This window comes from Polistes dominula, unplaced genomic scaffold (assembly GCF_049000335.1).
Source record: "Polistes dominula isolate Pdom_NZ unplaced genomic scaffold, Pdom_raw_medaka contig_78, whole genome shotgun sequence".
Taxonomy (NCBI): Eukaryota; Metazoa; Arthropoda; class Insecta; order Hymenoptera; family Vespidae; genus Polistes; species Polistes dominula.
In genome coordinates this window covers 2,010,203-2,035,767 of record NW_028301042.1, presented here as the reverse complement: position 1 = coordinate 2,035,767, position 25,565 = coordinate 2,010,203, and the positions used below count along the sequence as shown (strand labels likewise).

At 24.6% G+C, this 25,565-nt stretch overlaps 1 long non-coding RNA gene across 3 annotated transcripts in view; it reads right to left on the bottom strand.

Moving 5' to 3' along the window:
* Positions 1-3,177: 3,177 nt before the first annotated feature.
* LOC149031730 (uncharacterized) overlaps positions 3,178-25,565 on the bottom strand; it is a 52,640-nt gene continuing 30,252 nt past the window's right edge. For 2 of the 3 annotated variants that reach the window (XR_016177430.1, XR_016177428.1), the window contains exons 2-3: positions 6,297-6,764; positions 3,178-5,646 (exon numbers count right to left, since the gene is read on the bottom strand). This is a non-coding gene — a long non-coding RNA (uncharacterized LOC149031730). Of the gene's footprint in view, positions 5,647-6,296; positions 6,765-23,453; positions 25,538-25,565 lie in introns of those variants that run through there. The other variant, XR_016177429.1, reaches the window with a different exon arrangement.

Below are 25,565 nucleotides of genomic sequence, written 5' to 3'. Positions count from 1 at the left end.
AGATCACACGTGTTAGAGTTGATAAAAAAACACCGTCTTTTACTGCCAAAGTTATCCACTGCGTGCGCTAGTGTCCGTTTCAGCTTCCCCTACCATGACTTCGCACGGTGCTTATATGTCCTACAACGCCATCTGTCTAACGTCGGTAACGAAGATCTTAACCATATAGACAGGTAGGGGTGAGTGGCAAAAAAATGCAACAGTTTTCGAAAACCTGATATTTCGATATTATGTAGTATTTAGGGTGTATAGCAATAGCCTGCCGTCAGTCAGCCAGTTTCTTTTGCAATTAGCGAGGGGAAGGCTTCAAAGTTGTGAAAAAAACCATGTATGTCGCAACAGTTTTTTTAAAATCTCAAAATTGGTATACAAGTTATTAATGATAGGAAAAATTAAAAAAAAAAAACACATAGTCAGCCTGAATTTTTATTTAACATACGCCGTCAGCAGTCGATACAAAAGCGCGCCGCGTGCGCAATTATGCGTTCGACTTCAGCTCTTGGACTATAAATGATGCGCCTTCCGTTTTTTCGCCGCGGCTGTAGAAGTACAGTGTTGTACAAAGGTTTTTTGAAAGAGAGAAAACAGTTTTATAGAATGCCGTGTTGTAAAAGGGTTCCTGCAAATTGTAAATCGTTTAATTGCGAAGTCGTGTTAGTAGAAACCGTGTTGTTGGGGGTATTGCCGCAAAATGTAAATCGTGTCAATGTGAAACCGTGTTGTTGGAGGTGGATACATGTATAACATTTTTAATCATTATTTTATCATTCTTTATTTTATTAAATGTTCTTTGTCTCTCTTTCTCACTCTCTCATTCACTTTTATCATTTTGATCCTTTAAGATCTCAAACCTATCCTCAAGCTATCTCACCCAATTCCATCCATGTTTCGATCTAATCTCCATTTCCATTCGACGTTGCCTCAGGGGGTAACTTCGAAATCAAAACACGTTCGTGCTAAACATCGAATAATCCAACTTGTAAGACACTACAGGAAGAGTAAGATGGGGTGTGATGGTTAGGGGTAGATGGGTTGGGGCTGTTTCTAATCTTCTCTCGCGATTATTCCATGTGTTCTCCATTTTTTTTATCTTTCCATTGTTTTCTTCTATTTTTTGTTTTTCAAATTTGTGTTCGTTCAAATCTAATTCAAATTAAAAGTTACCAACATAAAAAAAAAAAACCAAAAAATTTCGAAATAAAGAGAAATTAGAAAAATAAATATTAAACTGTCAGAGTTGAAAAATTGGCTATTTTGTTGTTCGCAAATTGGCTATTCGGTTGTTTGCAAATTGGCTAATAAAAATGATTAAAATGTTTCCTATAACAGCAGATATAATCATTCCCATTTTCTCTCTCTTTTTTTTTTTTTTCATTTTCCTTTTGTTTATAAATTGACTTTTTATCCTCTTCATTAAATCGTTTAACATCAATCGATCCAATTGTTTCTTCTTACTCGATTTCAATTTAAATTAAATTACATTTGTTTCACACACGTGAGACAGATACTAAATTTATTTCTTTGTATTTCTCAAGGAAAAAAAGAAAATAAAAAAATGTAAAATGTAAATTATAATAAAATAAATGAAAAAAAAAACAGAAAAAAAGAAAAAAGAAAAATGTGGTCGTTACATTAACAATTAACATGTCTAAATAATAACAATAATTAATTTTTAAAATGGTGTACCCAATAAAACGATTTATCTTTTCCCCTTTTTAGTTTCGTCAAAGTTGCGTCAAGATTATTTTGAGGAGTTTGGGGAGGGGGACTTTCTCTGTTAGGATTATCGAAAAATACATTTATTTTTGTTTATGTAAAATTCTAAATAAATATTTGAATTATTATATTATTAAATATTAAATTAAATATTAAAATTAGAAAAATATAAATAATATTTCAAATAAATATTTGATAATAAATTAATTAATTATTACATACTTTTTAATATTTTATAAATTATAAAATATAATATTTTCAAATATGTGTAACCAAAAGGAGAACCACCATAGAGAATCTTGAAATTTTTTAATTTTAATTTTTGTTCATGATAAAACACACACGTATATTATTAACAGTGAAAAAAGAAAAACATGGAATATCGTTGATGTATTCGTGGTAGATCCTTGAGAGCTTACTATGATGTGTTGTGGAATAAATGATATACCATGGATTAAAAAAAAGTGGTAATTAATCACCTCGTTACGTGTCCTGTGCACGCGCCTAGGCATGCGAAAGTCCCTCTCGTACGTAGCATAAATAATATCACAGTGTGGTGATTTTAAAACTGGCTTTAATTGGTATTCGATAAAAATAAAAATAAAAAAAAAGAATATCATGTGGGCAGATCACACGTGTCAGAAGTGAAACCTTCGAAAAACTAAGTTTCGAGAGAATGAGACGAATGCAGAATATCAGGTGTAAGATAATTGTAGGGTTTGTTTTTTTTATAATATTATTCTTATAATATTGTTATCCCTATCAAAAATTATTTTACGTGTTATTACCATATAATATATAACATACTACACAGTAGGCAGGTTCTCAATTAAAAAAAAATGAAACAAGTTGCTTAAGGTAGCTACAAAATGTATGGTAACTAAAAAACTCTGTGCATGCAAGAAATGCACAAACACCTTCCGTCGAGCTCCATAGGGTATTTCCGAAAAGTCTGAAAAGTACTTCCGAAAAGTCCGTAGGACTTATCGGAAAGACCCTACGGACTTATCGGAAAGACCCTACAGACTTATCGGAAAAAACCCTCACTACTTTTCGGAAAAAACCTCACTACTTTTCGGAAAAAACCTCACTACTTTTGGGAAAAAACCTCACTACTTTTCGAAATAAACCTCTTATAATAACTTACCGTACTCTATTCGGTAACTTACCGAACTTACCGAAAAGTATTAAGGTTTTTTCGAAAAGTAGTGAGGTTTTTTCCGAAAAGTAGTGAGGTTTTTTCCGAAAAGTAGTGAGGTTTTTTCCGAAAGGTTTTTTCCGAAAAGTAGTGAGGTTTTTTCCGAAAAGTAGTGAGGTTTTTTCCGAAAAGTAGTGAGGTTTTTTCCGAAAAGTAGTGAGGTTTTTTTCCGAATAGTCTGCAGGATATATTCAGGTGAAATTGATACTATATAGATTATTAAACAACACCACTGAGTTTCTGTACAATTAAACAATTTTATTTACATTTTAATAACCATTTTGATAATTTAATCTTTACCATTTTTAATACTACCTAATCTGCAATTGAAAGAAACGATATTTAAATGTTAATAATCCCTAATGTTAGTAACAATAATAAAATAATAATAAAAATATAAGTAATACAGATACATATACATACATAAATAGGTGCAATTAAAAATAATTCGTTTAACGGTGTAAAAATTGATTTGTAATTATGTGTGGTTAAAATGTCAACTTTGTATTTACCGATTCGAATTTACTTAGGTCAGTTACCTTTTACTTTTTCTCACACTTTATCATCCCTTCACCCTTTTACACATTCTATCATTCTCTTTCTCTCTCTTTTACCATTTTTTCAGAAGGTCGTATGGGTTGTAATAGCTTCTATCTCTTTTAAATGTTTACCATTGAAAATTTTGCATCGTCTCTAGGGGAATATACGAGTTGAATAATAATTCGTACATCTCTCACAGTCGTAATAGTCATCGTAGTAGTCATGGTAGTAGTCATGGTAGTCGTCATGATCGTCATGATCGTCATGGGTGTTCTTCTGTACTCGTTTTGTTTCGTGTTGAGCAGTTTTGCATTTTAGAAGACTGCAAAGACGAGTTAGAAATGGTTCACGTGAGTGAGTGAGAAAAAGAGTGTGCGTGTGTGTGTGTGTGTGTGTGTGAGAGAGAGTGAGAGAGAAAGGGATGAGATTTTTGCAAAAGTTTCAAACGTTTAAATCGTTTTACCTTACGCTTTTTTCGAGATCCCATCGTTTTCACACCAACACATGGTAAGGAATATATATATATATATATATGTGATACCATCGTAACATTCACAGCTTGCATCATGCATCCCAGTGTGGTGCATTCAGTAAACGCTTTCGAAGCTTGTAGATAGAGTGAAAGACAGAGAAAGAGAGTGGGAAAGAGAGAGAGAGTGAGAGAGCGAGAAAGGGGGTAGGGGGGAAAGGGTGAAATGGCTTTTAGTTGGCAAGCAACGATTTTATACAGGTTGGTACTTTCAACCCTTTTGCATAGTCGTCCTCGTCGTCGTCTTCTTCATGCTTTCAAAATTCTATTTCGATTCACGGTGTATACATATATATATATATATACTTTATATTATTTTTTTTTTTATTCATTTTTTTTCTTTTTATTCTTCTCATTCTTATTTTTATTTTGTTTTTTTACTTTCTTACATTTTATCATTCACATTCTCTTTCTTTTTTTCTATCTTTATCTATTTTGTTTTTTTTTATTATTGTTTTATTTTATTTTGTTTTGTTTTGTGTATGTGTGTGTGTGTTTTCTTTTTTATTATGACAAATTAATATTACTCTATTTTTTTTTTAATTTTTTGTAAAATTCATTTTCTCCTTTTTTATTCTTCTTATTCCTTTTGTCTTTATTGTTATTTTGTTTTTCTAATTTTTTTTTTTTATATTTTATGACTCACTTTCTCTCTTCCTTTCTTTCTATCTCTTTCTATCTCTTTATATTTTTTGTTATTGTTTTATTTTATGTGTGTTTTATATCTTTTGCTTTTTTTTTTTTTTTTATTATTATTAACAATCAATATTACCTATAAGAAAAATTTTTTATAATATAATAACATTTCTTTTTATTTGTTTTTTTAAAAGAATTCAGATCTCGAACGTTTTTATATTAGATACGTTATCGTTAAATTTACGAGGGAATCATAGCGCATTTAAGTAGTTATACTAGATAGGATATATAAAATTGAAAATATATATATTCTCTCTCTCTCTCTATGTATATATATAGAGAGAGAGAGGGAGAGAGAATATATATATGTATATAGATATGGGTTTAAAAATAGATATCGTTTTCGTTGATTTTATATGAAATTATATGAGCTTGAAAGGAAAATTCCTTTTTATTTTTCTTAACTTTATTTTCATTTTATATACATACTTACATACACACATACATACATATATACATATGGGGAAGAATTTAAACGACTTATGGTTTATGTGATACTTCAAAAAATATTTTTCATTCTTTTTTAAGAATAAGATTGACACTGTTTAACTGGAACTTTATATACATCCTATATATTATAGTAATATATATGTATATATATATACCATACAATATTACATAATTATATACATATATATATATATGAAAATATTTACTTTAATTTGAATTATTTTATATATGATTTTATTTAAATTATATAGAATAAATTTGAAGTGTAATATTATTCGATGTTTATTCGTTATTTTTATATTTTTTGTATTTTTCATGTAATAATTTTGAATTGGACTTTACTTGCATCCTTGCACCCTTGCATTCTTGCATCCTTTGACGTGTACGCTTCTCTTAATTAAGGAAAACAGGCTTTGTATATCCCATCTCTATTCCACCCCCACATTTTCCTCTCCTCTCCTACCCAACCTCTTCTTTCATTCTCTTTGTGTTAATCCAAGCGACATTTTCTATATGCCTATATAATAATCAACATACATACACATATACATAAATTCATATATACATATATATATATATATATATATAGATACGTAAATTTAAAAACGTGTAAAAATAAGACGAATTGCATTTTTTATTCTTTCTTTCTTTTTGTTTTCTTTATTTATTTATTTATTTTATTTTCTATATGTTACGTGTTTCATGTTAAGCGTTTCATTTTAAGCATTTCATGTTAAGCGTTTCATTTAAAGCATTTCATGTTAAGCGTTTCATGTTAAACATTTCATGTTAAGCGTTTCATGTTAAACATTTCATGTTAAGCGTTTCATGTTAAGCATTTCATATTCAGCGTTTCATGTTAAGTGTTTCATGTTAAGCGTTTCGCGTTAAGCGTATCGCGTTAGGCATACTCGAGCCTCGTAAACGAATTTTATGAAAGAGCCTCGTGAAGGAGTCTCGAGTACACTTAACATGAAACACTTAACATGAAACGTTTAACATGAAACTCTTATCATGAAACGCTTAACATAAAACGCTTAAAAAGTGTTGTTTTTTTCTTTTTCCTTTTCTTTTACTCTTCTTTTTATGCAATTCTAACTATTTGTCTGATCTATTCTTTCTCATAAGTACACACATACATACTTACACATACTTACACATACTTACACACGTATAGAGCAAGAACACGTACTAATGTTTCGACAACTCCCGATTTCTTTTTCCTGTACGAGAATTCAATGCGAATCCTTTGTTGAATGGGGATGGATTGGGGAGGGGGTGAATATGTGAATGGGTGGAGGTGGGGGTGAGAGTGTGGGAAATAGTACTGTCGTTCATTGTGGTTGCGTAATAAACGTTGAATTCTCATTGCTTAGGAAACAAACCACCCTCAGTTCGGAGTCAACGTTTCTATTACTATTATTGTGTTTAATCGTAGTTATAGTAAATCTAAATCAAAACCCTTTTTATTCTCTTCGATTTCCTTTCCTTCTTCTTCCCTTATTCCCTTCTTCCCTTATTCCCTTCTTCCCTTATTCCCTTCTTCCCTTATTGCTTTCCTATCTTCTTCTTCTTCTTCTTTTTCTTTGTTTTTAATTCCAATCGAATTGCACATAGTTGTCGAATGTTGTTTTCCTAAAACAAATCAATGTTTAATAGCTTTATTTGTTTTTTTTTTTTTTTTAAATTAATATTTGATTTTGACTGATATTTTGTTAATTATATTTTTTCATGATTTATAAAAGTTGTTTGAATGATGGGTTGATTAAAAAGGGACAGAATTAATGTTTAAATATACATATATCATTGTGTAACTATAAAAACCAACGTATGGTTTGTAAAAAATTATATTTCAGTTTTATATGTGTAAAATTATAATTAATATATATATATATTAAATATAATAATTATAATAATTAAAATAATATAGTAATAAACATATAATAAAATATTATCATACAAATATAATTATTATATTATATATTTGTATAATAATATAATAAATATAATAATCAATATTTTCCCTTTTAAATTAACTAATTTAAATCAATGATAAGGAGGAGGAGGAGGAGGAGGAGGTTAGGTTTTTGTAATTAAAAGGAAAACATTCTACTTTTATTTGAATACCTAGTAAGAAAATGCGTACATACATACATATATATTAGGAAGGGTCAAAGGTGAAAGGCAAAGGGCAGTCAGGTACAATTTATCATTCCTATTATCCTGTCTCCTACGATCTACCCTGTCTATTCTCTCTCATGGGAGTTTAAGGGTGAGACACCTATAACGTAGAGATATTCAACCCCTCCCCTCTCCATTCCCTCCCCGTTCACTTCCCAACCCTTCTCAACAATGCAGCAGCCCTTTCGTAGGGTATTTTGACGTTGAAAGTAGTATAGCTCAACGACAAAGCCAACCGCCCATCGATAGGGTCAGATTGAGTAAGTGAGAAACTGAGAAACTGGGGGAAGGGTTGGTTGCTTGCTTGCTTGAGGGTGGATAGGTGATCGTGGAGGTAGTGGTGGTGGGGATGGGCTGGGGTTAAAGCGAAAGGGATTGAACATGTGTGGTTGGTGTCGATGATCGTCGTGTGTGTTGTGTTGTTCCGTTTTCGTCTCGTAGTTGATCGCTTATTGCCAAGCAACGTTCACAACTGGGATGTTAACAACGAGAGAGAGAGAGAGAGAGAGAGAGAGTGTGTGTGTGTGTGTGAGATTATTGTCATCGATTGTCTTCTAGAATTCCAATAAACCATTAAACAATACCTTTCTCTTACGTATTGTTAAGAAACAATTGTGTGACAAAGGATCATACTATTCACAATGTTTCGTTTGTTGCTGTTAATAATGTGTTTTTATGTAACCCTTTTAAGTGCTATGGACGTATATATGCGTTTAGTAAAAATTATTAACCTTATTGTTCAAAGTATATACGTGTTCGATAATATTTATGTTAAATAATTTAATAATTATATTAATTAATTAAATTATATTCACAGATGCAAAAACAATAATTAATAAATATAATTTATTATTATAATCTGGTTAATAATAAATTATTTCGTTCTTACGAAACATTTTAGTTAAAAGTATTCACCATACAAAGGGTTACATTGTTCTTTTAAGGGAAATTATATAGGACAATTTTGATTTTACGAATTTGATATATTTAATTTGTTTTTTTGTTGTTGTTGATATATTTTGTTTATTATTTTTATTTTATTTTAAATTGTAATTAAATGTTTTTTTTTTTTTTTTTATTGTACAGCATTAATTTGATTATAAAATGTTAAAGTGGTAATAGTACTTAACTTTTGTTAAATACTTCATTAAGTTAGTTAAGTTTTTAGGTTAGTTTAATAGTTGAAAGGTAACTTTTGATTAATATTTAGCTTCATTTAAAAGGAATAATTTAATAATGATTAAAATCAATTATTAATTATTACGAGATAGATTAATTCAATAGGAAATATATCAAAAGGTATTCGTGGTTTTGAATTCAATCATTATATATATATATATATATATATATATATATATATATATATATATCACTTTGTTATATAGTTTAAAAAATTGATGGGATATATTCCCCATTATACTGTGTGTAAAAATAATATTAAATCAGTTTTAGATGTTTGTTTGGTTTTATATGTGCTTCGATTTAACGATCTCATTGAAGTATTATCATCAGTTAATATTTTACATCTATTTTGGTATATTTTATATTATAAGAAAAATCTTATCCTTTATTTAAAACACACACACACACACACACACACACACATGATATATTATTGCAATGACGACGTATCACATAAGAAAAATTCTTTTTGGATTGTAATATTTTTCCAAATTAATTATTATAAATAATTAACTAGTAAATATATTATTAAAGCATCTGATGTAATGTAATGTAATGTATATGATATGATATTTTTCGAAATTATTTATTACAAAAAAATTAACTGGTAAATATAATATTTATAAAGCATTTCGTGTAATTTAATATATAAATATAATCAAATAAATATAATAATAATAATAATATTAATATAATATAATAATTTCACATAATATATATGTGTGTAAGATATAAATGTATGTGATATATAAATTCTAAGATTTATTAAAAATATATTATAAATGCGATTGAAGAAAAAAAGAAATAAATTAAATAAAAACTCACCATTTATTAAATTATTCCAATGATGTATCACATAACAAAACATTCTTATTTACTTTATTATATTTTTCAAAATTAATTATTATAAAAATAATTAACTAGTAAACATAATATAATAAATATAATATGTTATGTAATATAATATATAGATTCTAGGAGATTTTTTAAAAGTATCATAATGCAATTGAAGAAACAAAAAAAAAATACCAAAAAACAAAGAAAATAATCAATCGAAAGATTATACAATGTGACTGTATATATTACTGTATATATATATATATATACGTACTTCTATAGAACCGTTTCGTTTGGTGGTTTGATATGAAATGACAAACAGGAGTAACAAGTCGATAAATCTTTCTGCGCATGTCTTTGAAAAAAAAAAAAAAAAAAAAATAAAGAAAAAACAAGATAGAAGAAGATACAATGCAACCCCTTGAGAAAACAAACATCTGTTTCTCATTTAGAAACTATGAAACTTCTCATCAATTACAACAACAACAAAAAAAAAGAAGTATACGAAACATTGGTATAATTATTTAATGGAAAAGTGTGTGTATTTTGAAAATATTCTTATCATTTCTATTACAGTTCAATCGTATATATCGATTAGATAATTTGATGTTCTTTTTAACTTGACCATTTTTAGATAATATTATCAAATTGGTTCGTTCAAATATAAATGAAACTATTTCTTTTTTTTTCTTTTTTTCTTATTATTATTATTATTATTATTATTATTATTATTTGAAAATGGTATGGAATCGAAGTTAATAGTATGTTCAATACGTTTTGTATTATCGTACAGTTAACGTAAAATAAACTTTAGTATACAAGTATGCCAGTGAAAGGTCTTACCTATTACGAAAAACATTTTTTATTTTCCAATAAATTAGTACAATTCTTCATATTTTTGAATACATCAATAAGCTCGAGGGATGAATTTATTATTAAACCATTTACCATTACGGTTTATCTGTTACCAGGATTTTTACATCAGGTAACGTTTTTTCTTTTTTTTTGTGTTGTTGTTGTTGTTGTTGATTATTTTTTAATACGAATTTTTCTATATATAAAAAAAATATTTACGAATAAAAAAAAGTATAAAATAGAAAAAAAATAAATAAATATTTAAAGTATAGATATAAAAAAAAATTATAACCAATTAGCAATTTATTATATATATATATATATATATATATATATAATATTTATATTGTTTGTTTTTTTTTCTTTTTTTTTCTTGATTATTAATCAATACGAATTTTTCTATGAGAAAAAAATATAAAATATTAAAAAAAAAATAAATATAGAAAATAAATATAGAAAATAAATATAATAAAAAAATTATTGAACAAAATTATAACCAATTAGAAACTCATTATAATATATATATATATATATAAATAATTTATATTATTAATAATATTAATAATATAATATGTAATATTTAATATTTATATAATATATAATATTTATATTGTTTGTTTTTTTCTTCTTTTTTTTTTTTCTTGGTTATTATTCAATACGAATTTTTCTATAAGAAAAAAAAAAAATATTTACCAATAGAAAAAAAATATATAAAATATAAAAAAAATTATTTATAATTAATTAGAAACTCATTATATATTTTATATATACATGTATATATACATTAAAAAAAATAGAATTTTGTATAAGATAAAAAAAAAAAAACATAAAATATAATTACAAGAATGTATTATACATGAAATTATTTGTAAAAAAAAAAAAAAAAAAAATGAAAAATTGTATTATATTTTATTTCACAAATGAATTATAACTTTTACAGTTTTATCAAATAATCATGTTGGAAGTCGAAGTGCATACTACTATGAAAGTTATACATCATATTCTTTCTATTTTATGCATATTTATCATGTATTATACCTATCTGTATAACTACGTAAAAGTTCGTATGAATTTCAGCTTTTTCTTATTAAAAGTTACGTTGTTTGTTTGTTTTTTTTTTTTTTTTTTTTTTTCATAATATATGTATATGTAAAAAAATAAACAATTGCAAATATATTATATTTTAAATTATTTTAAATTATTAGCTAAAATTGGCTGTAGAACATGTGAAATTTGATTACGAGTGTATGACAGATGAAGAAGAAATGATTATTATGAACAGTTATGTTAATCAAAGTAAAATGTATTGGTATTTTATCGTAGGTAAGTTGTATAATAATTATTATTGTAAATAATAATAATAACGATGAACTTTTTCTTTAATTTTTTTGTTTTTTACTTTGTTTTTTGTTTTGTAAAATATTATTATTATTATTATTATTATTATTATTATTAAATTTTGTTTCAGGTGTTTCGAATATATATTACTGTATGTTAGTATATCCATGTATATCTAATATTATTTTATATTTATTTGATACATCGGATAATTCTAATTTAAAATTACCATTACCAGTTGAAAATATCTCCAATGGGGGATTTTTATATTTTAGTTTGTTTTTTTATCAATTAATAGCACTCCAGATTGCCGTAACTCTATGCTGGATGAGTACTATGGTATTTATAGTATTTGCAAATCATGTGCGTAGTCAATTTAAAATTATCATGTATGTATGTATGTATTTTATTATTATTAATATTATTATTTGAAAACATAATATTTATTATATTATTTTTGAAAAAAAAATTTCTACAAGTTGTATATTATTGTATTATTTTTTTAATTATTATCTTTTTTTTTGTCTCATGTCTATCAACATTTAAATATAAATGTTAGATATAAAATTAAAGATATGATAAAACATTTTAGATATAAAATACGTCAAAGATTTATGAAGGATAATGCAATAGACAAAAGTGTATATAAAAATGCAAATTTATCAATGAAGGATTACGATTGGATGATTGCTATAGCAAAACAATATAGAAGAGTTACGGAGTTAGTTAGTCATAGTAAAAACAAAATGTTTGATTTTTAATTAAAAAAAAAAAAAAAAAAACAAATTATTTCAATTAACACGTTATCTGCCATATAAAATATTAATTAATATTTTAATAATTGTTAATCTTAAATAATTTCTTTTTTTTTACAAAGCAAACAAGTGTACTTGAAACAAACGGATACATCACGTGGCAGGGAACGTGTTAATTAAAAAATAAGAAAAAAAAAATAAGCAGGCTTACAATTTATTATACATTTTGTTGTTGTCATTGTATTTATTGTTTGCTTTGTTTGTTTATAAAGTCTTGTCGATTTATTAAACAATATCTATGAATATTGTGGTCTGATCGAATTGACCGGTCTTGGGTTAATCATTGCAATTGATTTAATTGTAGTAAGTAAAATATTAACCTCATTTATTTCTCATGAATATATATATTAGGGTGGGTCAAAAAAATCAATTATGTTTTTTTTTTTTACAAATGCCACGAAAAAATGGGTTGCTAGAGACCTTAAAAAAGTTCTCACCAAATTTGAGCTCTTAATTTTAATAAGAAGATATTCAGAGAGACAGAAATCAGTACACATGAAAGTTTGATGATGAATAATCTTTTGAACGCATAATTTAATCGCCAAAACATAAGACACCATTTTTATAGAGCACATAATTTCCTACAAAAATTTCTATTGAGCATTTTATAATAGTCATTTATTGTCGAGTTATAAACTTCATAAATAAAAATGAAATTTGTTTGAAAATAATCGAACTTAAATCTTCAATATCATGCAAATGGTGAGGTTTACGAAAAAAAATATAAGATACCATTTTTGTAGAGCATTAAATTTCCTACAAAATTTGTCCAGAATATTTTTCTGTACAATCAATTAATGATGAGGTATGAATTTTATTCTATTAGACTGAAAAAAAAAAAAAAAAAATAAAAAACTGCGATGCGGAGGATCTTCCTATTAAAATTAACAGCTCATATTTGGTGAGAATTGTTTTAAGGTGTCTAGCAACCCATTTTTCCGTGACACTTGTAAAAAAAAAAAAAATAATTGATTTTTTTGACCCACCCTAATATATATATATATATTTACTCTTTGTTCTAATTAAAAAGACACGTTTATATTTTTATATTTGCAATGAATGTATGAGCCGATTGAAAATGAAGTCAGGCCATTTTCAAAATAAGCGGCCCATATTATTAAATTGTTATATTAAGAAATTATATCTTTGTTTTGTTTTGTTTTTTTGTTTTTTTTTTTTTAGATATTAACGGTATCCGAAATTTGGCAAAATATACATTTAGCTGGGGAATTTAGCGCATACGTTGTGGGAACATTTTTAAATGTTTTTATGTTATCTAACGTTGGACAACGTGTGATTGATTGTAGTGTAGAAACGTGCACAGAATTGTAAGGAATTATTAATTCAACTTTTTTTTGTTTACTATTATTATTATTATTATTATTACTTGGGTTTATATTTTAAGTACGTAATTGTATTTATAAATTTTTGTTGTTATTTATTATTGCAATTATAACATATCGTTTGATGAATTTTGTTAATTATTACAGATGTCAAATTCCGTTCTATGATTTTTCAATTGATGTACAAAAATTTTTGTTATTTGTGATCATGAGAAGTATGAAAATGAGCAGTTTTTCTGTTAGCGGTTTAGCAGACTTGTCACACGAAGTTTATGCTGGGGTAAAAAAAAAAAAAAAAACAGATTTAATATTGCTTTAACAATTTTTAATAATTATCTTATATATAAATAAATATTAATAAGAATAATGATTTTACAGTTATTACAAAAGGCATTCTCTTTCTGCATGGTTTATAAAAATTTATGAATATTGATATCCCCTAAAATGAAGTAGTCGAAATAATGATAGTACAAAAGTGTGATAGAATAATAGAATCAATGATAGATATATGTATATACAAATAGAAAATTGAATTACTTCCATGGATACAAAAAGTATATATTTAATTTATATTTAATATGAAGATATAATGATGTTAGTAGGAAAGAAAGAACAAAAAAAAAATATGAAAAAAATGAAGAATTCAATTTATGCATGTTACATTGAACATATTTTTTAATACCCTTAATCATTTTATCCTAAAAAATCCAAGTGTTGTTAAAAAAAATAAATCAACCACAGATTCTCACATTTTTAAAAATGCACTTTACAAGAAAATAGATTAAAAAAAAAAAAAAGATTAAATATATTTATTTGTATTTAACTGATTCGAGACCACGACTTTTATCCAACACGGTTCCCAGAAACCATTTATTATTTTTTTTTTTATTATATTGTCAATGTTTGCAATGTCAAATTTTGTTTGTCAATATTTTAAAGATATTACTAATGCAACAAAAAAATTATTTTAACAAATACTTTATTCAAAATAATTAATAAAAGCTCACTATTGTGCAAGTGGATCTCGCATGGATTAATTGACACTGAAAAAAAAAAATAATGTGTATAAATATTATATACCATTATTTATTAATTAATTAATAATCACAATAACACTCGAATTATTTATTACAAATTTTGGTTGAATGTAGTATAATTAATTTAAATAATTTCACTTTATTATTGTGTAACACCAATAAACAATTTGACAAAAGGCAAGATTTTTTTTTTTATTGATAAAGTGAAGTAAAAATATTCTTTGATCATTTAAATAAAAAAAAAAAAAGAAATAAGTGTATCGTACAGTGGTCAGAAAACGAATGACTATGACTGAAGTTGAATAAAACTTGTGCGCATGTCCTTAGAAAATAAAAGTGGAAGGTACAAACAAAACAACCCTTTTTTTAATCGTTGAGAAAATAAAACACCTGTTATTTCATAGACACGTTGTAAGGTAAACAATTTTGACATTTGCATGTATGTACTCAATACAAGTAACCATAAGTATAATAAGTGAGGTGAGGATTATTATTTTGTATCGATTAAATCATTAGAATTTATTTTTCATGTTGAGTATTAGGGTAACCCAAATTATAGACAATTTAGAATACATAATATAACGTGTAAGTTTTTCTTTTAAGATTTTTGTTTTTTTTTTCTTTCATTTCATTTGAATTTCATTTCATACTTCGACATGTTTCTGAAAGCATTATACTCATACGAACGACATTTTCTTTATTCGACAAAATTGGTTACATTTGTTTTAGGTGTATTACCAAATATAAGTGCAACTAAACGTTTCATATTTTTCATAATAATATTTATTTGCATGTTACCGCTATTTATTCAAATGGTAATGATTAAATGTTTTAAATTAAATTGTTTATTAGTTCATAAGTTAATACAAATTAATGGTAATATTTATTTTACTATTAATATTTAATATTTAATATTTATTTTTTATTATTAAAGTGCATTATTACGTGTAACATTGTTTTGTATTTTTTATTTTTAATTACAGTGTTATTAATTTTTCAAATAGTAATGTTGAATGTTACTTAGTAATTAAATTGTTTTATTAGTTCATAAGTTAATACAAATTATTGGTAATATTTATTTTACTATTAATATTTAATATTTATTTTTTATTATTAAAGTGCATTATTACGTGTAGCATTGTTTTGTATTTTTTATTTTTAATTGCAGTGTTATTAATTTTTCAAATAGTAATGTTGAATGTTTCTTAGTTATTAAATTGTGTATTAATTCATAAGTTAATACAAATTATTGGTAATATTTATTTTACTATTAATATTTAATATTTATTTTTATTATTAAAGTGTACCTTTATTGTTTTATTTTTTTTTATATTTTTTATTATTTATTTTTAATTACAGTGTTATCAATTATTAACGACAAATTTTAAATTGGAATTGTCGATCAAATTGTTGCAAAGAATATTACCAACTTTATGTTTTTTTTGCATTTATTGGTTTCTATATATTTATGTTGAAACGGTTAGTATAATTTTTCTGATTTAAAAAATTTTTTTTTTTAATTTTTTATTACATTAGTTAAAGTTTCTAAATAAATCATTGTACTCTCTCTCTCTCTCTCTCTCTGATAAATGTTATTTTCAGACTGTACTAATTTTTGCACATATCAAAGAAGATTACGAACTTGTTTCTGATAATGAAGAATTAAATATTATAGAAAATTATACTAAACAAAGCAAATATTATACATTGCTTATGATAGGTAAACAATAATGATTTGAATAATATTATAATAAATAAGAAAACAATTTTTTTTATATTTGTACATTTAAATTGTTACAGTTTTCTCCAATTTGTATATCATGTTATTAATATTTCCACCAATCATAAAAGTTATTTTGTATGAACTAGGTATATTTGATGATGTTCATTTATCATTACCATTATCAGTGGATGATGTTTATGATATAGGATTACGATATTATTGTTTACTTATTTATCAAATAATAGTATTATATATCGTATTAACTATGACGATTATTATAACATCATCATATTTGGTATTAATACAACACGCATCTAGTCAATTCAGTATTATTATGTACGTATTGATAATATATAAACAATAAATATAATAAATGATTTGATTGTATATTAAATTGAACATTTAGGATGAAAATACGTCGACCATTTATTCATGATCATTTTAATAATAAAAAATGTTATGACGAATGTGATTGGATGATTGATATTATCAAACGTTATAAAAGAGTAACCCAGTTGGTGTAATTTACTATAACTTTTTTGTGGTGTACACTATTATTAAAATATTAGATATAATTAACATTATTATTAATTTATAATAACAATGATTCATTATATATACTTTTTAAATAATAATATATATTATTATTATTATAATTAATAATAATTTTAAACAAATTATTATTATTATTACTATTATTATTATTATTATAAGTAATTTATATAAATATATATTAATATTTAAATTTAAATATAAATTTCAATATTTAATTTACGTATTAAAAATAATTATAAATTATTTTATATTAAAATTCAAATTATTAATAATATTTTATTAATAATAAATAATTTTTGTTAAATAGGTTTATCGATTTATTAAATGCTATGACAGAGATGATTTTAATGGTGGCAGTTTTTTTCTTAATGCTACAAATTATTTTAAATTTTATTTGTGTAAGTAACAAATGTTTCATACAAAAAATTATATGATATATTAGAAAAGAATTGCAGTAGAATTTTTATAAATAATAGAATATATTTTGTAGATATTACAATTATCTGTCGATTGGAAACACATGAGTGAAAACATTGAAATGATTGTTTTCATAGTTGCATCTATGTTTACTGTATATATTTCTTTTTACGTTGGACAAAAATTGTTGGATCACAGTACTACAACATTCGAAGAATTGTAAGAGATTTAAAATATTCATACATATATATATGTAGGGAATTTTATTTAGAGTGAGAGGTGCGAGGTGAACATACACCCAGTTTAATCCTACTAATACGATTTATTTAAAACAGGTATTAGAAAAAGTACAATAATAGTTTCACAATCTTACGGTTACAACTTAGATGAGCGACTGTATTTTTACAACTGATAACGACTTATAATACAACTGCGACTGTTACGACTGATGACTAACTACAGCTTCGACTGTGACTACGACTACGACTACGACTACGACTAAGACTACGACGACTACGACTACGACGACTACGACTAAGACTACGACTACGACTAAGACTAAGACTAAGACTAAGACTACGACTACGACTACGACTACGACTAAGACTACGACTAAGACAAAGACTAAGACTAAGACTAAGACTAAGACTAAGACTACGACTACGACTACGACTGAGACTAAGACTACTTCTCCGACTACGGCTCACTTCTTATTTCTTTCCACGTATTTTATATCAGAAATGACTTACATCCCTTTTGAGAGGGAACGAGCTTACGAATCTTATTGACCAATAGCATAAGGATCCACCCCATAGTCAACCGACGGGGGTACAGCCTATGGTTTTCGATAGTGGGAACTATGCATAAAGAAACTTGATCTAGAATATCGGAATGTTATCTCTTTTTATGGTATATCACATATGTTTACATAGGAATCCGAAATTCCTCAAAGGGTCTCGACACTGCACAAAGGGTTTTTATTGCACCAATATATCTTGATAATCTTTAGGTTTGTTTATGGTTTTATGGCCTTCCTAATCTTTTTTTTTTTTAGTCTCTGAATAGAGTTTTTCCTTTCCAGAAAATAAAATATAAAGAAATGAATTGAATACTAGTTGTTCGTCTACATCTGCGACACTTAAAACTCTCCTACTACATATATATATTAATTATTTAAATGATATCATTTTAATTAGTACAAGAATTTACTTTAATTTACAGACGTCAAGTACCGTTTTACATGTTATCTGGAAAAACACAAAGATTATTATTATTTTTAATAACCAGAAGCATAAAACCAAGTTTTCTTTCTATCGGTGGTTTATTCGTATCATCTCACGAAGTTTTTGCTACGGTAATCTTAACATATTGTTTAAACAATATATTTGAAATTTATTTTCTATTAATGATTACATTGTTTTTTATTTTTTTTATTTTAGCTACTTCAAAAAGCATTTTCATTTGCAACAGTATTTTACAGTATCAAATCATGAAAGTAATTAATAGTCAACATGAAATAGACAGTTGTATTATCGTAGATTTTAGAATTGAAAAATAAACGTATACTTAATCTTATCAGCAATAAAATGAATTTGTTTTATATATATCCAAAAAAAAGTTTTCATATACACCATGTTATTTGCAAATATTTGTAAATAATTCGACAGTCGAGGGGGATGTTTGTGAACTTAATTTTATGTAAAAAAAAAAAAATCAAAGTATAATTTAAATTAATTTATAAATATATTGAATTATAACAATTCATTTAAATGTTCATATATTTTTGATTTCAATTAAAAAAAAAAAAAAAAAAAACAAAACCAAAAATTGAACATAATCATGTGCATTCCAATGACATTTTAATAAAAATAAAATAAACATATTTTTATTAATTATCCAAAAGTCACAGAAACACTAAGATTATTTCTTACAATTTGTATCTACTGTAGTTTTATCTTATTAAGGTAAATAATTGCAGTATACTTTAGTAACACAAAATACACAAGCAAAGATATATCTTAAATAAACTGAAGACAAAATATTAACTGAATCTTTTAAAAAAAAATATATATATATATATATATATATATATAAGTGTGTACTGCACCGTGGTCTGAAGATGAATGACAATGATTGCAATAAAATGAAACTTGTGCGCATGTCCATTGAAAATAAAAATAAGAAGGTAAAAAACGAACCCTTTCTTAATTGCTGGGAACAACACACCTGTTACTATACACACTGTCAGGTATAACATTGTGATATTGTGTGTATGTACTTCAATACAGATAACCATAATTATAATAAGTGAGATTAGGATTATTACATTCTATCGATTATGTAATTAGAATTTATTTTTCATCTTCACTCGAAGACGACAATTTGGTATGCATGTGAAATAGAAAAAAATTGTGGTTAGTTTGTTTTTAACTTTCTTGTAGTAAACGTTAATAATTATATGTTTGAATGATATGTTAGAAAAAGCATTGCATTCGTTCGAACGACATTTTCTTTATTCAAGTAGATTTTTTCAGTTTTTCTTTGGCGTATTGCCTAATACAAATTCGACTAAACGCTTTTCTATCTTTCTAATATTCTTCATATTTTGTTTACCATTATTTATACAAATGGTAATTGTTATATAATTTAAGAAAAAATTTATATTACATTATTGATTATTTTTCTAAGTGACAAATAGAAATATTCAAATGATTTATATTATTATTATTATTATTATTGTGTTGTAAAATAATTATTGTAAATATTATTTTAAAAATAATAGTTATAATATAATAATAATCAAAATATAATTATTATAACATTGATTAGTATAAAATAATTTTAACATTATTATTTAAGTGATAAAATAATTATTATATAATTTATTAATATAAATCAAAAATATCAAAATTATTATTCAAGTGATACTGCATTACGTTTTGTTGATGTTTATTGTGTTTAATTTTTTTTTATTGCAGTGTTATCAATTGATCATGATGAATTTTAAATTAGAATTGGCTACGAAATTATTACAAAAATTAATTATAGCAATGAGCTTTTTTTGTATACAATGGTTCTTATACCTATGCACCGAAATAGTTTGTAGAATTTTGTCTTTCTTAATTATATATTATATATTATATTATATTAATAGAATTTATTCTTAGAACCAACAAATCTTTGGACACGTTAAAAAAGATTATGAATTAGTATCGGATAAAGAGGAATTAAAGATTATTGAAAAATATACGAAAGAAAGTGAATATTATGCAATCATAATGATAGGTGAAGAAGAATTATTTAAAAAAAAAAAAAAAAAAATAAATAAATAAATAATTGAAATGAATCAAAGTTGTATATTTATAAGTGTAATTATTATTTGCATTATTGTTACAGTTTGTTCCTATGGGTACATGATGATAATATCATTACCAACTCTTATAAAAGTTATTCTGTATGAATTAGGTATATTCGATGATATTCATTTAACATTACCCTTAACTATGAATGATAATTCTGATATAAGCTTGTTATATTATTGTATGCTTATTTATCAAATAATAATATTATTTATGATAGTACCAATAATGGTACTAATAATATCATCGTATTTCGTATTTGTATTACAGGCTTCTAGTCAATTCAGTATTATAAGGTAAATGTTTAATTTATGAACAATACACACATATGTTTTTACTTATAAATATATTATTTCATTTTTTTTTAGGATGAAAATACGTCGACCATTTATCAAAGATCATTTTAATGATAAAAGATTTAACAACGAATGTGATTGGATGATCGATATTATCAAACGTTATAAAAGAGTAACCCAGTTGGTTTAATTTATTATAAATTTTTTTTGTGGTGTACACTATTATTAAAATATATTAGATATTATTAAGAATTATTATTATTTTATATAACAGTATTAACACTAGATTTACGAATTGAGCCAATTTGACTCATTGAACATTTGATTATTTTATATATTTATAAAATTTAAATACTATTTTTTGAAAACTTATTGGTTTTTAGTTACGTAATGAAATATACGTAAATATTAGTTCAATTCCTTTACTCAATCCTTTATTCAAACAATGTTATTACGTCATTAAAAAATAATGAACAAAACATCCGTAAATCTAGTGTTAATAATTTGTAATAATAATATTGGGATCTCTGGCAGGGGTGTGGCTTACCCTAGCGGCAAAAATATGAATTAGAGAGTGGATGAGATGCTGTCCATTACTTGCATAATCAAAATAGAGAACAACGTGTGTAACATTATTATTTATATTTTATTTATATTATTATTATTATTATTATTATTATTATTATAATTTTTTTGTAATTAAATGAAATAAAATGAAACTTACATTGCAAGAAATTATTCAATTTGTTTGCACAAAACCAAGCAATAAAAATTTTGCAATAAGCAAGTCATAAAATTAAAAATATAAATATTTTCACATAAATATTGTGTAGTTTAAATCAGCTGTCAGCAATTCCTCCTTACTGCTCTAGTTCTAAATTTAGCCACTAGGTAGCGTATTCAAGTGCTAGAGATTCCAATATATTATTATTATTATTATTATTATTATTATTATTATTATTATTATTACTTTACTTTATATATAATAAATGAATATTTAATTTATAATATTTTATATTGTATATTATTATATTTATAATAATAATATTTATATATAATATTATTCAATATTGAACATAAAAAATAATATTTAAATTTAAATATAAATTTATATTTTTAATTGAGATTTAATTTATATTATTATTAATTATATATGAAATAATTACTAATTATTATATATTTATATTAAAATTATTAATAATTTTTATATTTGTTAAAGGTTGATAGATTTAATAAATGCGATGTCAGAGAAGATTTTATTGGTATCAGTATTTTTCATGATGTTACAAATAATTGTAAATTTCATTTGTGTAAGTAATTAGATTAATAATTTATATAAATTATTATATAATGATTATATAATAATATATTACTTATATGTGTAGGATTATACGAATTAATTTGTTTTTATTTTTTTTATTTTTAGATGTTAAGATTATCTTTTGATACGAAAAACATGAGTGATAAGATTGAATTGATAATTTTCATGATTCTTTGTTTTTTCACCGTATATATTTATTTTTACGTTGGACAAAAATTGTTGGATCACAGTACCATTACCTTCAATGAATTGTAAGATTTTGTATATTTTGTTTATTTAATCTTAAAACTTTGATGCGTAATATTTATTTGTTTTTATTTGCAGTCGTAAAGTACCATTTTACATGTTTTCTATAAGAAATCAAAAATTATTTTTATTTCTGATAACGAGAAGTCTAAAACCATGTTATATTTCGATTGGTGGTTTATACATATTTTCCCATGAAGTTTTTGCTGCGGTAATAAACATATTGTTTAAACAATATATTACCAATTCATGTTTTTTTTCTTTTTTTATTAATGATTATATTTTTTTTTATATTTTAGTTACTACAAAGAGCATTTTCATTTGCAACTGTATTTTACAGTATCAGATCATGAAACATAAAAATGATTAAAATGAAACATACTACTGTATAATTTATATATTTTATATGGAAAAATAAAAGTATGTCTTATTATATGTGGAATTAAAGAGTTTGGTTTACATATATAAACTATATTATTTGTATAATTATAAATTGTTTAGTTTACTTTTATTCAAAAAAAAGGATAATCCAATTAATTTACTTTCATTTCAGTGACAATGAAAACAATGAATATCATACTTTTATTTATTTATTATTTAATGATCACCGTAATACTGAAATAAGATTGTTTCATTTACTTTTATTCACACAAAAAGGAAGATCAAATGTATTTTGCACATGCACTTGCATTTTTGTTAAACAATGAAAACGAATGAATATCATACTTTTATTACACTGTATATACAATGATCACAGTAGCACTAAAATCAGATTGTTTAATTGACTTTGATTCAAAAAAGATAATCAAATGCACTTACTTGCATTCTGATGGTTAATGACAATAAATACATAGCCAAGTTTTATTTATTCATTATTAAATAATTACAGTAACACTAGAAAAAGTAATTTTTAGTTATGCTTGTATTATAGTCTTCCAAATAATTTCAATTGAGTGACGATGAAAACAACGAATATCATACTTTTATTAATTTATTATACAGTAATCACAGTAATACTAAAAACAATAGTTTATAATTATTCTTTCAATGTAACGTACTCTTCCAAAACAACCACATAAGTTTTGTAACACTAATGCACTTGTTAACAAAAAGTAATGGTTTCTCATAAAAGAAAGTGAATTAAAAATATACACAATCATTTTTAAGAATAAGTTCACTCTATCATGGTTGAAAAACGAATGACTATGACTGCAAATGAAATGAAACTTGTGCGCATGTCCATTGAAAATGATAGTAGAGGGTGAAAACAACCCTTTCTTAATTGCTGGGAACAACACACGTGTTATTACACATATTGCAAAGTACACATTTTTACTTTTGCATGTATGTACTCTACACATGTAACTATAATAATAATCACAGGTTATAGAATTGTTATGACAGGTTGTTTTACATCGATTAGATCATTACAATATATTTTTTATGTTCACATGAAGACAATGTGGAATGCAAGTGAAATAGAAATAAAGTGTCAGTATGTTGTTTGCTTTCTTCTAGTAAACGTTAAATAACTTCATCATGATTCAAAAAGCATTATCCTCATATCAACGACACTTTTTGTTTTCAAAAAAATTTGTTACATTTACATTAGGTTTATTGCCTGACGTAAATATAACAAAATATTTCGTTTTTTTCTCAATCATATTCATTTGTCTCCTAACATTACTTTTACAATTGGTAATGTTAATGATTTTTCATAAATTCTTTGTTTATTTCTAAATGAACAGACAAATTGTTGATGTACTATTAATGTGTATTCTAACGTTGTGTTGGTATTTTATTTTCATTACAGGGTTATCAATTATTAACGATAAATGTTGAATTACAAATAATGATCAAATTGTTACAAAAATTCTTAGCGTCAACATCCATTAATTTTCTTTATTGGTATTTGCTTCTAAATGTGAAAACAGTTTGTATTAATATTGTTGTAATTTGTATTAATTAAACTTTTAACAAATCGTGAATGTTTAAATGTTATTTTTAGACGATTTTAATTACTACTCATATAAAAGAAGATTACGAACTTGTTACTGATAACGAGGAATTAAATATTATAGAAAAGTATACTGAACAAAGCAAATATTATACAATGTGTATGATAGGTAAAAATATTCAATTTAGTAAGACTTGTATTAAACACGTTCCGTGCTACGTGTATCACCAGTGGTACACGTTAAACTTGTTCTTCAGGCCACGTGTACCATCGGTGAGTTATAACAAATTTAATTGTGTAAAAAAATATTTCTAATAAAATATTAATGCATTATACAAAATGCAGTAAAAAACAAAGCACATAAGTTTGTTCAATTGTTATAATTATAATAATTAATAATTAAATGTAATGGTTGATTTTGTTGAAGCAAAATTAAATGGTCTGAATTACAAGTCAGGTAAATAGGGATTGGCATGGAATGTGTTAATAATAATTGTGTTTGAATATTTTTAATATTTTTAACTTTTTGCAGTTTTGGGCAATGTGTATATAATATTATTAACATTTCCATCTATTTCAAAAGTTGTTTCGTATCATTTAGGTATATTTAATGATACTCATATAACATTACCTTTATCTATGAACAGTGAATTTGATGTAGGATTACGATATTATTGTTTACTTATTTATCAGATAATAGTAATTTATATTACGATGTACATAAGTATTCTAATAATATCGTCGTATTTAGCATTAATACAACATGCCACTAGTAAATTCAGTGTCCTAATGTACGTATTTAGTTTATAAACAATATATATATATATATATGTTATTACTCTAGTATAAATAAATAATTTTATTTTAGAATGAAAATACGACGCCCATTTATAAAGGATTATTTTAATGATAAAAAATGTTACGACGAATGTGATTGGATTATCGATATTATCAAACGTTATAAAAGAGTAACC